The 14,516-nt window shown below is 39.3% G+C and overlaps 1 protein-coding gene and 1 long non-coding RNA gene across 6 annotated transcripts in view; one reads left to right on the top strand and one right to left on the bottom strand.

Annotated features, from left to right (window-relative positions):
• Window positions 1-1,576, bottom strand: part of LOC131343903 (dnaJ homolog subfamily C member 13-like) — a 126,755-nt gene extending 125,179 nt beyond the window's left edge. For 4 of the 5 annotated variants that reach the window (XM_058375767.1, XM_058375762.1, XM_058375766.1 and 1 more), the window contains exon 1: window positions 1,419-1,576. The gene's annotated coding sequence lies outside the window, so the exon portion shown is untranslated. Of the gene's footprint in view, window positions 1-725; window positions 881-1,418 lie in introns of all 5 variants that reach the window. The other variant, XM_058375765.1, reaches the window with a different exon arrangement.
• A 97-nt stretch (window positions 1,577-1,673) lies between these two features.
• On the top strand, window positions 1,674-14,235 carry LOC131343906 (uncharacterized). The gene is made up of 2 exons (XR_009203258.1): window positions 1,674-2,090; window positions 2,767-14,235. It is a non-coding gene; the product is annotated as an uncharacterized LOC131343906 (long non-coding RNA).
• Window positions 14,236-14,516: the final 281 nt, after the last annotated feature.

Below are 14,516 nucleotides of genomic sequence, written 5' to 3'. Positions count from 1 at the left end.
TGGATGCTTAAAACTATTTTGTAAGCAGAAAAGTTTGGAACATCTGCTCATATAGTGTGGATGACATGTCCTGTCTGTGGTGAAGTTGGAGCAAGTCAAACAATATCAAGAACTTACTCCGCATGGTTCCTTGATAAGGTCGTTGGGGATGATCTTAGTGGACATTCCACTTTTATGGCTGGCTCAGTCTCTATGTCTATGCAAATAGTAAATTACATCATTAACCATATGCCTTATAAAAAATGTGCTATTATTACCTTCGTCAAAGGTAATTATTTTACACATTCCGAAATGCCTCTGAAACTTAGATGATGTTGCCATATTGCTGTGGAACAGTGTGTGAGACGGGGGCTTAAATGCTCTATCTGTAACATCTGAGACTTGTGTGGTCATGAATAAACAAGAAGGTGCATACAATTCAGTATTTGTTATTGTCAGAGAATATATACTTGTTAATAAAAGTAGATTAGTACATATATAATGCAATTTTGCTTTTGATTAAACCAAAGCCAGTGACAGACATTAACTTGTTTTTTTTTGTGTAAATCTAAACACTTTAATTTCCTAAAGTTCTTTAGTTACGGGTCTTGGAGAGCATTCAACAACTGAACAACACGGTCCCAATTTAACTGTTTAACATTTTTCGCACAATTAAATGAACGATCGTAATATCAGTGTGGATAAACGGCCTCCCGCCGATGTTTCGAATGTGCGCAACAACTAACCGGAAACATTCAAGGACCAAAGACGCCACTTCCGTAAACCCACGAACAGCCGCTGAAATGGTCTACACAGATTGTCAAACCGTCTCTACTCATCTGGCAGCAGAGCAAAGAGGGCGCTGACGCTCATCAGGAACAACTTTATCTCGTCGAAATATCTATATCAAAACAGATAGCTTGCATTACTTTCCGAGTATGATTTAAACTAGGCTGATATATTTTAAAAATTAACCCATTTTAGGGCTGACGTTTTACGCAATCACGCTGAATTAGAACTACCTGCGGCGAGCTTGCAACTAAATAGACAATCGACTGCATCAAGTTCAACTTCAGGCCTTTTAAATGAATATGAACAAATTTCATATAAAAACAACGCTACGATTAAATAACCCTAAATGTCAACTAGTTTAAATAATGTGTGAGGGCGTCTGGCCTGTATATTACGTTAAAGTATGTTAAGTAGCTAGTCAGGTGAGTTCCATGGTTTAAAAACACAAAATAAAAAGAAAAGCAAAATGTAATATAATTCTTAAGGCTTGATTATCCTTCACCTGCCATCTTTCAATACAGTTTATACTAGGTTGTAATACGGATACCCAGTAGAGAGAAATGACATTAGCAAACGGTGCATCAGTGTATCAAGTACTGCTAGCTACCCGTGGCTAAGAAAATATAGTCTTAAGAGAATCATTTTACCTGAGGGGTTAATACCAGATGTGACTTGTTTGCGTCCCTGTACCCCCAGTCTTCCAAAATGCGTAAACGTTTCAGTCCTTTTTTCGAAAATTGTGCCGCTGAGCATTGACAACTGCGCTTTGCTCAGTAATAAAAGTCAGGACGGCGCCATGTTCAGTTTACACAAAGCGCAAGTGTGCGCATGAGCCAACCACCAGCTTGTCACGAGGATGTCAGCTGGTTGGAGACACAGGAAGTATGGAGGAAACCGGTATGCAGGCTAGTTCAGAGCGTAAAAGAGAGTTTTATTTAATTTTACTTTATTTTATAAATAGAAAAAAATATAAAAACTATATACAACAAGTGAAACTCTTGTGCATACAACTAATCAAAAAGCCAGGGGGATACAAACAATAATGAAAGAAAAACAAATAAATAAAAAAGACTTGAATCATACCTAAACATTGTAAAGCTTACACATGTTATATGTTTTCACATTTTTTTGATTAGTGCAATCAACTACAGATTCAATATACTGTTTAATATTAGCGTAAAAGATAGTTGCGACACTGCTGTGGACTTCTGTTGTAGTCGGAGAATGCGGAAATGACGCATGTCGTGGGGCAAACCATCCACTGACTTGTTCCAGCACTTAACTGCGTTCATTTCAGTGATTCCCAAACACACTCGCTGGTAAGTTGATGAAATGACTGCATTCATCTAGAGTCATTACATAAGCAGACCTATTATGAATCTAGTCATTAGTGATATTTTATGTAGCCAGTTTTAGTTGTTTTTCGTTATATAATAGCGAGTTAGATTTTTAGATTCTGGTCAACTAGCGTGAGCTACCATAACTACTGGTCAGTTGGCCTACATCAACCCACATTAGCTGCAATTTTTGACGTGCGTTAACATACAAAACTTATCTTCGGTGATTAGATTTGTTGTTAAAGTTAACACATCCTGCTCAAATATTTTATACTATTTTTCCTGTTTGTAATTTAAATGGGGTTTCGCTTTAAATGAGTATCACCCAAATGGCCAGGTGATCCTACTGTCTAGCAGGATGTCCTTAAATGGTAATCATGGCCACGTACACCTTGACTTCGTATTGTTGCAGATGTTAACACACAAATGGTCGGGTGATACTTTTGTTCAAATGGTAATCACAGTCACGTGTACCCTTTGTTCAGTGATGATCCTTGATGTCTTGCTGCTGCTCACATCATTTATTATAATCATTTATTAAAGTTATTTGTTTAGTTTTCTAAATGTTTGGAAAGGCTGCTTTGAGACCATCCATTGTTAAAATCACTCTACAAATAAAACTGAATTGAATTAAACATATTTCTCTATGATATTTAAGCCAGTTTTGGGAACAAGCTCTTTCTGATGTGTACCGTGGAGTGGAATCTGGGTTGAGGCAGTCTGAAATTTCTTAAAACATTTTTTAAAAAGGGAGGTGACAACTGTAAGTACAACAGTGTTTTCTTTCTCATGTCTTTTATTTTCTCATGTCTCCCTCTCATCTCTCTCTCATGTCTTTATTTTAATTCTGGATGAATTTAAGTATGAGGCAATGGTGACTGAATGTTAGAATTTTCGGGTTCACTTGGAGAAAATCCTGAGTCTCGCTGCTGTTGCTGCTGCCTCTAGAGCTGAATTCAGGGAAGAGATGCTAAAGAACCACACAGAGACCGTGACTGAATAGCAAAACTCTTCGAAATTTAATGAGATAAACAGGGAGTATTTATACAGAAGAAAGGTATAATCTTCATTATTATCTGTAGGTAAACAAAAGACGTCAGCAGAAACAGACGTGGTGGTTGACGTGTTCACTGGCAGTTTTGTGAGTTTATTACGAAAAGGCCTATTTAAGATATGGAAGACAGAACTGTTACTGAGTGTCTGTGTTCAGCACATGTTTTCAAAACAGAACAGAAAGAATTTCTAGGACAAAACAAAGGATATCATGGTAATAAGATGAGGTCATAAACAAATGGTGACACACACTCAGCCAAGGGCCAGAGTCAGCCCAGAACAGAGCATGCCTAGATATAGAATATATCACTGAAGAAATCAGAAATGGTCAAAACAAGTAATAATGGAATTTAAGAGTTTTGAGTGCTTTTCTCTTTGCTCTAGTAAAACAGTACAGAAGTTAACAGAAGTAAACCACTTATTAAATATTAATTTAAAAAAATATTTAAAAAATATTAAAACAAACTGTTCTGGAATTAAAATTTGTCAGTATTCCATTGTAAGGATCAAGATATAAATATAGGTTTTGATAGAAGTACCCCACTCTTAGAGAAAGCAATTGGAAACCTTAAAACAAAATTTTTTTGTTACACACTACTTAATGTAAAATTTGTTTTTGAATTCTTTTTTTTTTCTTTTTACAAATCTTAGTCATACTTTCACACAATCTAGGCTTTGTCTATTGTAAGACACAGTATATATAGTATGTAGAATTATGAAAATGAATATGCATGCTTTTGGTATGTTATGGCAAGAGTGGGTTGGGGATCAAGACAATCGATTTCATAGAAATTCATAAAGCCAGAAGAAATGTCTATCCTGCAAAGTTTTTCTGTCTTCTAACTTGGTGCTATTGTCTCCTGTCCCTCAGACGCAAATTGTTCCTTAACATCTGTAAAATGAGATATTAGACAAAAAGAAAATGTTAAAAGTTACACATTGACCTGAAGACAATTTTTTCATGTTTGTGTACTATTACCATTTTCAGAAATTAATTTGCTGCACTGTGTTTATTGGTGGCAGGCACAAAAGTGCATGTGACATTGAAGATCCAAAAGTGCAGTAAGATTTTTAAACTAATTTTAGCTTTAAATGTTGCTGTGGCACAGCTGTCAGCAACAGTAGTGTACATTTTCTGTGCATCATGTCCTTGATATTGTTCACAGTACTTTAAGAAATTTGCCTTTTGTTCATGAGACCTAATCACCCCAGGCAAAATTTAATCATATCAGAAATGAGGCACTCATTAACTGTAGAAGCTTGAAGTCATGATTCAAACTGTATTTAAGGTTTGGTGTTTGTGAAATTACAGGATCACATATTAGTTAATTATAAAAACGAGTCAGTCTAAAGTTTCTTGAGCTAATTCTCATACCTGATTTTAAAGATTGGGTTCTTCGTGTTATGGGATGTTCTGTGTTAGGATGCAGTGTATATAAAGAACCTCATAAGAAATGTCAATTTCTCTTTCTCTCACACACACATAATAAAACGATTATACTATAACTAGACTATCCTTCCCAACTAGAAATTCTTAATGTGATTAAAACCTCAACTGTTTTTGTCCTTTTTTTTTTGGTAATTGTGTATGTGTAAATGTGGACCTTATCACATATCAAACACACACACACACAGCTCCCATCTGCCAATTTCCTGCCAAAAATATTACAGGAAAACTCCCTGTAAAGGCTAACACTTCCAGAAGTTTCACATTCTGGAAGAATGGCAAAAAAATTTAACATCTTTAAAATTCAGCAAAAGTCAAAGAACTTCCAAGGTCCCCAAAACTTCAAGAGACCATTTACTTCTCAACAGATAAGAAGTTTTGTTTTAAAATAAATTAAATCATTCCATTTTTTGCATTTTTGCATGTTTGTATTAGAAAGTAATTTTACTTTATTTAATTTCAGCAGAGATGTTCTGTCTACTCTAAAGTCATGTTTTGATGTTTTATTAAAGTTTTATTTTCAAGAAATGTTTTTTTTTTACAGTGCAAGATTATTTCTAGGAAATTGTTGGGAATCTGGTTTCTTAAGCAGTAATGCAAAAACATGATACCACAGAGCTCTTTTAACTGTATTAAAAAAAACCCTGTGTGCTCTAAGGGGAAGTACAAACTCTTGTGAAGAAACTTGATACAGATACTGAGTAAAGATATTTTATATAACTGCCCAAGAAAGAACAAGTGGATGAGAAGTACATATTTTATGATTATTGATTTTCACTGAAAGTTGGTGTCCGAGGGGGAGAGCTGCATCAATGTTCCATTGAAATAAATACTAGGGCTATATGTTTATTGCACATAGTACTAGAAGGTTGTATTCATATTTTTATTCAGTGAAAAAAGGAATCATACTTTGAATCATAATTCAAGGTGGTAAAATTGTTTCACCGATTGGGAGTTTAGCCAGTCCTACACTAATAGCCTATCATTCTTGCCCATTTGAGACATTAATCAAAACAAAGCCATTTGTTGACACAGTCAGTGGTGGACACAAAGTTCAAAACCCCAGGATGCCTTCATTGTTGGGGAAGGAAAATGTGATGGCATAGAAAAGAGAGATGAGTTGGGTTTCTTTATGAGTTGGGTTTCTTTTCTAGCCATTATTCTTCCTTCCTCTAGCCATTTAGCAATTCTGCCAAATTATGATTTGAATGGTTAGGGTCCAAGACGTATTTTAGTGTTAAATGAAATTTGAAATTGAAAGCTCCAAGTGTTCATTTTTCTTTAATTTAATTTTTAATTTTATTTAATAATCTCACCTGTTTTGTATATATTTGTAATATCACTTAATATTGTGATGCTTCATTTTTATTTTTCAGTGAGAAAATTTATGACAAAATACATAAAACAAGAATTAATATACAGTGCATGTTTTTTTCCATGTTTTACATACACTACTCACAAAAAGTTAAGGATATTCGGGTTCCGGGTGAAATTTCAGGATGCACCTAAAATGCACTATAACCTTTACAGGTGAACTTAATTTGACCTTCTCTACACTTTTGAATGCACATGTCCAACTGTTCAGTATTTCAGTACTTTTTGTATAACTTGCTGTTCTCTAACAAGGTGCTTAACGGCAAAATTCACAACTGGTGTTTGATCCATGAATCGAGCAATAAATTTTCTGGTTCAATTAGAATTGGTATTTAAACAGTCCTCTTCATCATGCTGTTCACATTTTGACATCATGAGAACAAGACAACACCTAACAACTGATCAACAGTACCTCACCATTGCAAGGCTTCAAACAGGATGTTCTCAGAGGGAAGTTGCCACTGAGCTTAGAGTGTCACAGAGTTTCATCAGCAGGTTGCGACAGAGATACAGAGAGACTGGAAGAGTCACAGAAAGGCATAGTGGATGTCCTTTGGCCACATCCTACTTTGATGACCGCTTCATTGTGAACAGTGCCCTGCGGAACCGGATGATGAATGCCACTCAACTCCAGGCACGTTTAAGGGAGGTGAGAAGCACCCAAGTGTCAGGTCAGACCATTCAAAACTGTTTACATCAGCGTGGTCTGCGTGCTAGATGATCTGCAAGGGTACCTGACCATACCACCAGGCACAGGCGTTGGGCCAGGGAGCATTTACACTGGACGAGGGACCAGTGGGCCTCAGTGCTGTTCTCTGATGAAAGTTGATTCACGATGAGCAGAAATGATGGCTGCCAATAATGTTGGAGACGTCAAGGAGAGCGCTATGCATCAGCCACTGTTGTGGTGGTGTTACAGTCTGGGCAGGTGTGTCTACTCAATACAGAACTGCCCTACATCTTGTGAATGGTACAGTGACAAGCCAATACTGCCTGAATAACATAATTAATCCTGTCATTGTGCCCCTGCATGAACAACACAGATCTAATTTCATCTTCATGGACAACAATGCTCCAGCTCATTGAGGTCGTGTCGGAACTCAGAGCCCCCCTCCGAGTGGACATATCACAGGGTGGAATTTTTGTTTGTATCTATTTCTCTTAGCTTTCCCAGTGACCTCCACAAGCTATAAAACTTAGCCGAAATAAAAGAGATCTCAGTCAACAGATGAGAAGAAGCGGGTTTCTTTATTCAGCCATGCAGTCAACAACATGCATATCTGAAGAGAGCAGCTGGTCTCTCTGACCCCGAAAAAGTCCCCTCTACTTATACCCAGGCGCCCCGGGGCGCCTCCTTTTCTCTAATTTAAATATTTCCAGCAATTTCCCATTATATTCAGTGTATGGCTACTTTAGTCCCTCCTTTCTTAGTTTACATACGTTTCCCAGTTCCCATTATTTTCACATTTGTCCCGATACCGCCCCTAAATTGATACCATCCTCCCCTTATTTTTAGGCTAAGTCTAAAGTTTAAGCTTACTTATAGGCGCCACTTCCTTATTGACTTCATTTGACCGTCACCTCTTAAAGGTGCTTCCTCAGCTCATCCTGACCTCGCGCATTGCCCCCCCCCAACAATGTGTAAGTACCTTGCTCTCTTCCTCTATGTCATGATGACTTTTCCCTCTACCTACTTGATCTAAGTTTTATTTACTATTTTTTAAAATAAGCTGTGCCATTAAGCTGCCTCATATCCTTTTCTCTTTTCATCACTGTTGGTTGCTAGTATTCCAATGCTATTGTCTCCTCTACCTGCCTATCACTGTCATGTCACAGTGACCTGGCCTACTTCCCACACTGTGTTCCTTTTGCCTTAGTACACGCTCTCTTTTACTGACTACATAGTCACGCAATATGCACTTCACTCATCTTCACTCATCTCTTCCCATTTCCCATTATTTTTTCCTAGCTCAGTCAGCCCGCCACACTATCTTCCGGAGAAGTCCCAGAGGTGCTCTGCGACGCTATCGCCAGTATCAGCTATCCTGTCTGGCCATTGAACTTACTGGTTTCCTGGAGCACCTATCTGAATCCTCTATTCCTGAGTCTCCTTACCTCGCTCACCATATCGTGAGAGATACCGTCTGTCTTGATCAGAGCACCCAATTTCACCCCACAACCTGTGATCAGTCTACTCAGACCTTCTATTGGCATTGGACACGGACCACCTCTCAAGGCGTCCAGACTGAGGATTTCCCTGTTGAGATCTCCTCTAATGATTCTTCCTCTGACACTTCTTCATCTCCTAATTCCCCTGACATCCCCCAACTTTCTCCTGAATTTGTGCCTATGCCTTACAGTGTTCATGATATTCCTCAGTCTTCTCCTGACTATTCGCCCCCAACTTCTCCCACTGATTACTCTCCAACTTCTCCTCAGGATCCCGAGATTCCGTCTTCTACAACTGACCCCCTGGTCCCACTGATCCCATTGGATAGGCTGGCTGACTGAGTTGTAACTCCTAATGTTTCAATAAATCTCTCCTCTTTTCTGTTTCTTCAGTCCCAGTGTGGTTATTATGCTAGCATGCTGCCATTAATAATTCTGCATGATTATTATAAAGACTATGAGGCTATATCTGATTATAATAGCTATTATTAATCAAAGTTAACTACTTAATCAATGGCTAAATAATTCTTGATAGATACACACTACTCTTAGGCAGAATATTGCTAAGTCAGAGCTTAGAGCATTGAGTACATTATTACTTAAGCTACTTTTAAAGCTAGGTATATAATTCAAAGCTGGGTATATTATTTTTTCTCCGACAGTCGCATCATTAGGGAATGGCTGGTGAAGGCTGGGGTACCTCAAATGGCGTGGCCTGCACTTTCTCCAGACCTGAATCCCATACAAAACCTATGGGATCAACTGAGTCGCCGTGTAGAGGCTCATAACCCTGCACCCCAGAACCTCAATGACCTGAGGGCCGCCCTTCAAGAAGAGTGGAATGCCATGCCTCAGCAGACAGTCGATTCGTGAACAGGGCACATGACAAATTATTGAGACATTGACATTTTTTGTTGTGGTATACCCACCACTGTTGTTGTCTTTTGTTTCAATAAATTGTTTGAGATGAGGAAATCACCATTGTATGCTTCTACTTAAATGCCCTTCTTTCATGATATAATATCACTGTAATGTGAACTTTTTACATTTTCCATAAATTTCACCCAAAAGCCAAATATCCTTAACTTTTTGTGAGTAGTGTATGTAAGTGAGATGTGCGCTGATCATGCTAGAAGGTGTTGTTACTTGTCTAGAATGTCTAGAAAGCAGCTAAAATAAGAAACTCCTAATGTAGAGTGGAAAAGAACAGATTATATATTATTTATTTATTTATATTTATATATATATTTATATATTATGTATTATTGAATACTTTTTGTTGCCTGGTTTTCCCAGTTTAGTTTACACAGTTATTTTCACTGATAGCTTATTTATATGGCCTGGAGCAGCAGTTCCATTCTTGTTCATTTTAGGCATAAGCATAGTTGTTCATAACCTTGTTCTTATTGCTGGCAACGTTGCAAATATCAGTAACTCAAAGTTTGTACATGTAGAATGTTTGTGGTCTCCCTTCTTCTCTTCACATGTCAGCAATTTTGCTTTGTCCTCCTTCTCCATGTTCCCTTTGTTCTCAAATTCTCACTATCATTTTGGAAGCAATCCTGCTTCATCCTGCTTTTCTTATGTTGCTGGCAATTCCTCTGGGTCCTCTTCTTCTTCCTGCTGCCACTCCTCCACCAATGGTGGGGTACTCTCCCACATGTGGTGTTCTGGTTCTTTTGAGTTGAGGTAACTTGTGTGTTTGTGGAGCTTGTGATGCTAAAGTTGGCTTTACTCTTCAAAGTATCTTAAAAAGGTCCTGCTCCTGTCCTTGAACTCTCACACCTCTCACACCTTCCTCTGATGTCCTTTGGTCTGGTACCCTAATACAGTGATTCTTCTGCTTTCACTGCTGTAGGTGTAGCTAACCACTTTAAATGCCCCAACCATTCTGGGACCATTCTACCTTCTTTTGAAGATTTTGATGTACACCCAGTCTCTTGGCTGTACTGTTCTTAGTTCTTCATCAATTTCACTTGTCCTTTAGAGGCACCTTTTACCTGTTGGAATATAGCTTCGTTTCAGTCAGGTTCTTCACATAATTGCACTTGTCACCTTGAAACTGCTCAAGTTGAGTACCTTTTATAAGGTCTTCATAAAAAGGTTATAGGCATAGGCTGGCCAGTAAGCATTTCATGTGGGGTTAGATGCGTTAAGCCATTAGTTTGCATTCTCATACTCATACAAAGCTAGGTGGCAAAGCTTGCACCCAATTCATCTTTCCAGCTTTACAAATCTTTTTTTTGATTTGCCAGTTTTGCCTTCAATATTCTGTTAACTCTTTCCACCATTCCCTGCAACTGTGGATGAAAAAACACACTGTAATCTGCGCCTTATTCCCAAGTACTGAAATACTCTTCAAATCACATTATTTACAAAATGACTGCCACTCTCAGAGCTAATTTTATCCAGAATTCCAAACCTCGGAATAACTTCTCTGCACAAAAACATGAAAGCCAACTTTAGCATCACAACCTCCACAAACACAAGTTACCTCAACAAAAACATTTTGAACTCCAAAAAAAAGACACTGGGTTGAAGATTACTTTCAAATAAAATACTATGCTGAGGCTCATAGTGCGAAGAGGTCGCCAACTTTCTGCAGAGTCAATCGCTACAGACCTCCAAACTTCATGTGGCCTTCAGATTAGCTCAAGAACAGTGCGCAAAGAGCTTCATGGAATGGGTTTCCATGGCCGAGCAGCTGCATCCAAGCCAGACATCACCAAGTGCAATGCAAAGCGTCGGATGCAGTGGTGTAAAGCATGCCGCCACTGGACTCTAGAGCAGTGGAGACACGTTCTCTGGAGTGACGAATCACGCTTCTCCATCTGGCAATCTGATGGACGAGTCTGGGTTTGGCGGTTGCCAGGAGAACAGTACTTGTCTGACTGCATTGTGCCAAGTGTAAAGTTTGGTGGAGGGGGGATTATGGTGTGGGGTTGTTTATCAGGAGCTGGGCTTGGCCCCTTAGTTCCAGTGAAAGGAACTCTGAATGCTTCAGCATACCAAGACATTTTGGACAATTCCATGCTCCCAACTTTGTGGGATCAGTTTGGAGCTGGCCCCTTCCTCTTCCAACATGACTGTGCGCCAGTGCACAAAGCAAGGTCCATAAAGACATGGATGACAGAGTCTGGTGTGGATGAACTTGACTGGCCTGCACAGAGTCCTGACCTCAACCCGATAGAACACCTTTGGGATGAATTAGAGCGGAGACTGAGAGCCAGGCCTTCTCGTCCAACATCAGTGTGTGACCTCACAAATGCGCTTCTGGAAGAATGGTCAAAAATTCCCATAAACACACTCCTAAACCTTGTGGACAGCCTTCCCAGAAGAGTTGAAGCTGTTATAGCTGCAAAGGGTGGGCCGACGTCATATTGAACCCTATGGATTAGGAATGGGATGTCACTTAAGTTCATATGCGAGTCAAGGCAGGTGAGCGAATACTTTTGGCAATATAGTATATCTTTGTCGGCTATGTCGGCCAGTTTCATCTCAAGATCGGGTTGACTTACACCTGCAAATGCAGTCATGTTCAATAGGAATGGATTGATGGTCAGGGAAGTGACAAGGAAGGTGTCGCGCATCAGCGGTTGTGACGCATATTTTGAGCGGCAAAAAATTAAACACGTTTTATTTTAATGTTACAAGATCACCATAATCTTTAAATTTAGAATTACATTTAAAAAGCTAATGGACTAAAATAAAATAAATTTAAATTAAATACTCATTACTTATTTTCCAAAGCCACAGGGAGCCACAGCGGAGGGATGAAAGAGCCACATGCAGCTCTGGAGCTACGGGTTGCTGACCCCTGGTCCAGACCATGTGCATCATTAATCATAGTGGTAAGTAGTGAAAGAGGAGCCACAAAATGTCCTCAAGGACCATACCATATTCCTGCTTTGTCATTTTTAGGTGCCCCCTTTGTTACCATTTTGGGATTTCATAAACAGAAGCAGCATCCTGTGCCTTAGATAGGGTTAAATCCCCTTTTTTATGGGGTTTGCCATATGGTTTCACAACTACAAATATGTTTGAGTGCCCCAATGCTGATTGTTTAGCTGCCTAATTTGCTGCAGTGTTCCCTCTACTTGCAAAGGAACTGTCTGTCTTGCGCTGAACATTTGACAAAAAGTTTTGCTGCCAGTGTGATAGCATGCAACAATGTAGTAATAGCCAAACCGTGTGAAAATGGTGTTCCATCTGCCCATAAAAGGTCTCTCTTTACCTAGGTGGAACCAAAGTAGTGACACAAACATAGGTGTATTGTGAGTTTATAAAAATTGTACAAAACTTTCCTGCAGGAAGTGCCCTCAGCTCTTCCAAATTGCACTGAATATGGCTCTGGACTGTACAGTAACAATACCTGTTAAGTAATGATTAAGCATCACAATTGCGTAACCAGAGTAAATTGCTTAAAGCATTGTTAGTTCCGTGGGACACCTGCAGAATCTGTGTATGTTGAAGCACACTGATAAATGTGTGGAGAAAATCAAGTTCAAAGCTAAAACATACAGTATAATTCAAAATGCACAAATTAGCCATAAGCTTAGAATAATTAACATGGAAAAGGGATGGTGACTCTGACATACCAATGATGTCTTCTCAACATGAAATGAGAATGTTTCACATTGCAAAAAAACATAATGATAGGGTATAAGACACCCTTTTTTTCACTCATTCAAGTTTCATATTGAAGCTGAATGGGAATGTGAAAGTAGAATATGATGATGTTTAGGAAAGCCCCAAACTTTCCACAAAAGAAAAATAGGTGGAGCTTTTTCGACTTGAGGAGTTAGGCGGATGTCATCATGTGTGATAAGAAACATGGATATAGACACTGAACTTTGAAACTAAAGTTTGTGGGGTTGATGACGTGAGCACCTTGTAATTTTATACTCAGCGCTAACTGCAATAAAACCTCATCTCTGCAGCAAGTCTGTAGTATCTGGCATTTTCTTATTTAGTTTAAGTTTGCTTGTTTGACTGAGCTAGTCTGGTGAATGTGGTGATTGGTGTGAGATAAATTAGCTTCAGGAGGAAGAATTATTATTATTATTTTTACCACATTGTTTTGGTGACCCCGACATGATTTGGAATAAAACACAATGGCACCCCAGATCTGGGAAATGTGGTTGTGGCTGCCACTCATAGACCAGACACCTGGCCATTTAGGAGAAAGGTACTATGGTCTGATCTAGCCTGAAGTGCCTTCTCCAACCTCAAACTCAGGTTCACTACAGATCAGATCTTGCGTCAGATCTTGTCATCTTAACCCAGACCTCCCCTTCATGGTAGAAGTAGGTGCTTCTAGCTGCAGAATAAGTGGTCTTATCCCAATGTCATGGTGAACATGGCAAGCTTTACCCCTGTGCATATTATTCCAGAAAACTAACCACAGCTGAGGCCGATTACGACGTGGGTAACAGGGAACTATTGTCCATAAAGGCTGCCTTGGAGGAATGGAGACACTAGTTAGAAGGGAGCCAGCATCCCTTCCTCTTCCTGACAGACCACACCCTGGAATACCTCTGTGGGGCCAAACGCCTGAATCCACACCAAGCTCGGTGGGCTCAATTTTTTTTTCATGATTTCAGTTTTCTGTCATGTATCGCCCGGGGTCCAAGAACAGCAAAGCAGACGCCCTGTCCAGGCTTCACCCTGAACCCATCCTCCCGTCATCCATTATTCTGGATCCTATTCAATGGAGCCTGGTGGAGGAAATTCAACGAGCTCCTGTAGAAGAACCGCCACCCGAGACCTGCCTGCCGTCACATCTCATCTAGATTCAGAACACCAGAGGGAGCCCTCTGCCAAGTTTTGAAACACACTTCCGGGTTTTCTACACAGACATAAAAGCACTGCACACACAGCAAACCATGCAAAGTATCATTCCTCTTTTGCTGACATACCAAGCCGTGCTACATTATTTGTGTTGGACTTATTATGTATGACCACTGCCTGTTTCTCTAACCCCGTTCTTGTTTTGTGCCTTTGGTTTTGTTTATTGAGTGTGTTGTTTTCCAGTTTTCTGATCCTTGCCTCGTTTTTGTAATAATAAACTGCTCATGAATCCTACACAGTCCGCCTCCGGCTCCTCATTACACCCATCAATCAAGTTGACTCAACAATTAACATGCTGCTTATGTTGTTATTGCAAAATAATACTGTTCGATATTAATTTTTTGTCAAACATTTACACAAAAATGGCTTATTAAACTGGTTTATGACAATAAGCTATGTAAATAAATGTTACTAATAATATAACACAAGTAGCTCTTGGCCACCTTTCTTTGTCAGAGTAGCTCAAAGGTTGGAGACCCCTGGCCTAGAGGAAGACCGATTGGCATTGCTGAAAA

The sequence above is a fragment of the Hemibagrus wyckioides genome, linkage group LG23 (genome assembly GCF_019097595.1).
Source record: "Hemibagrus wyckioides isolate EC202008001 linkage group LG23, SWU_Hwy_1.0, whole genome shotgun sequence".
NCBI classification, from domain to species: Eukaryota; Metazoa; Chordata; class Actinopteri; order Siluriformes; family Bagridae; genus Hemibagrus; species Hemibagrus wyckioides.
The sequence above is the reverse complement of the archived record's forward strand: the minus strand, read 5'-3'. Positions and strand labels throughout refer to the sequence as shown.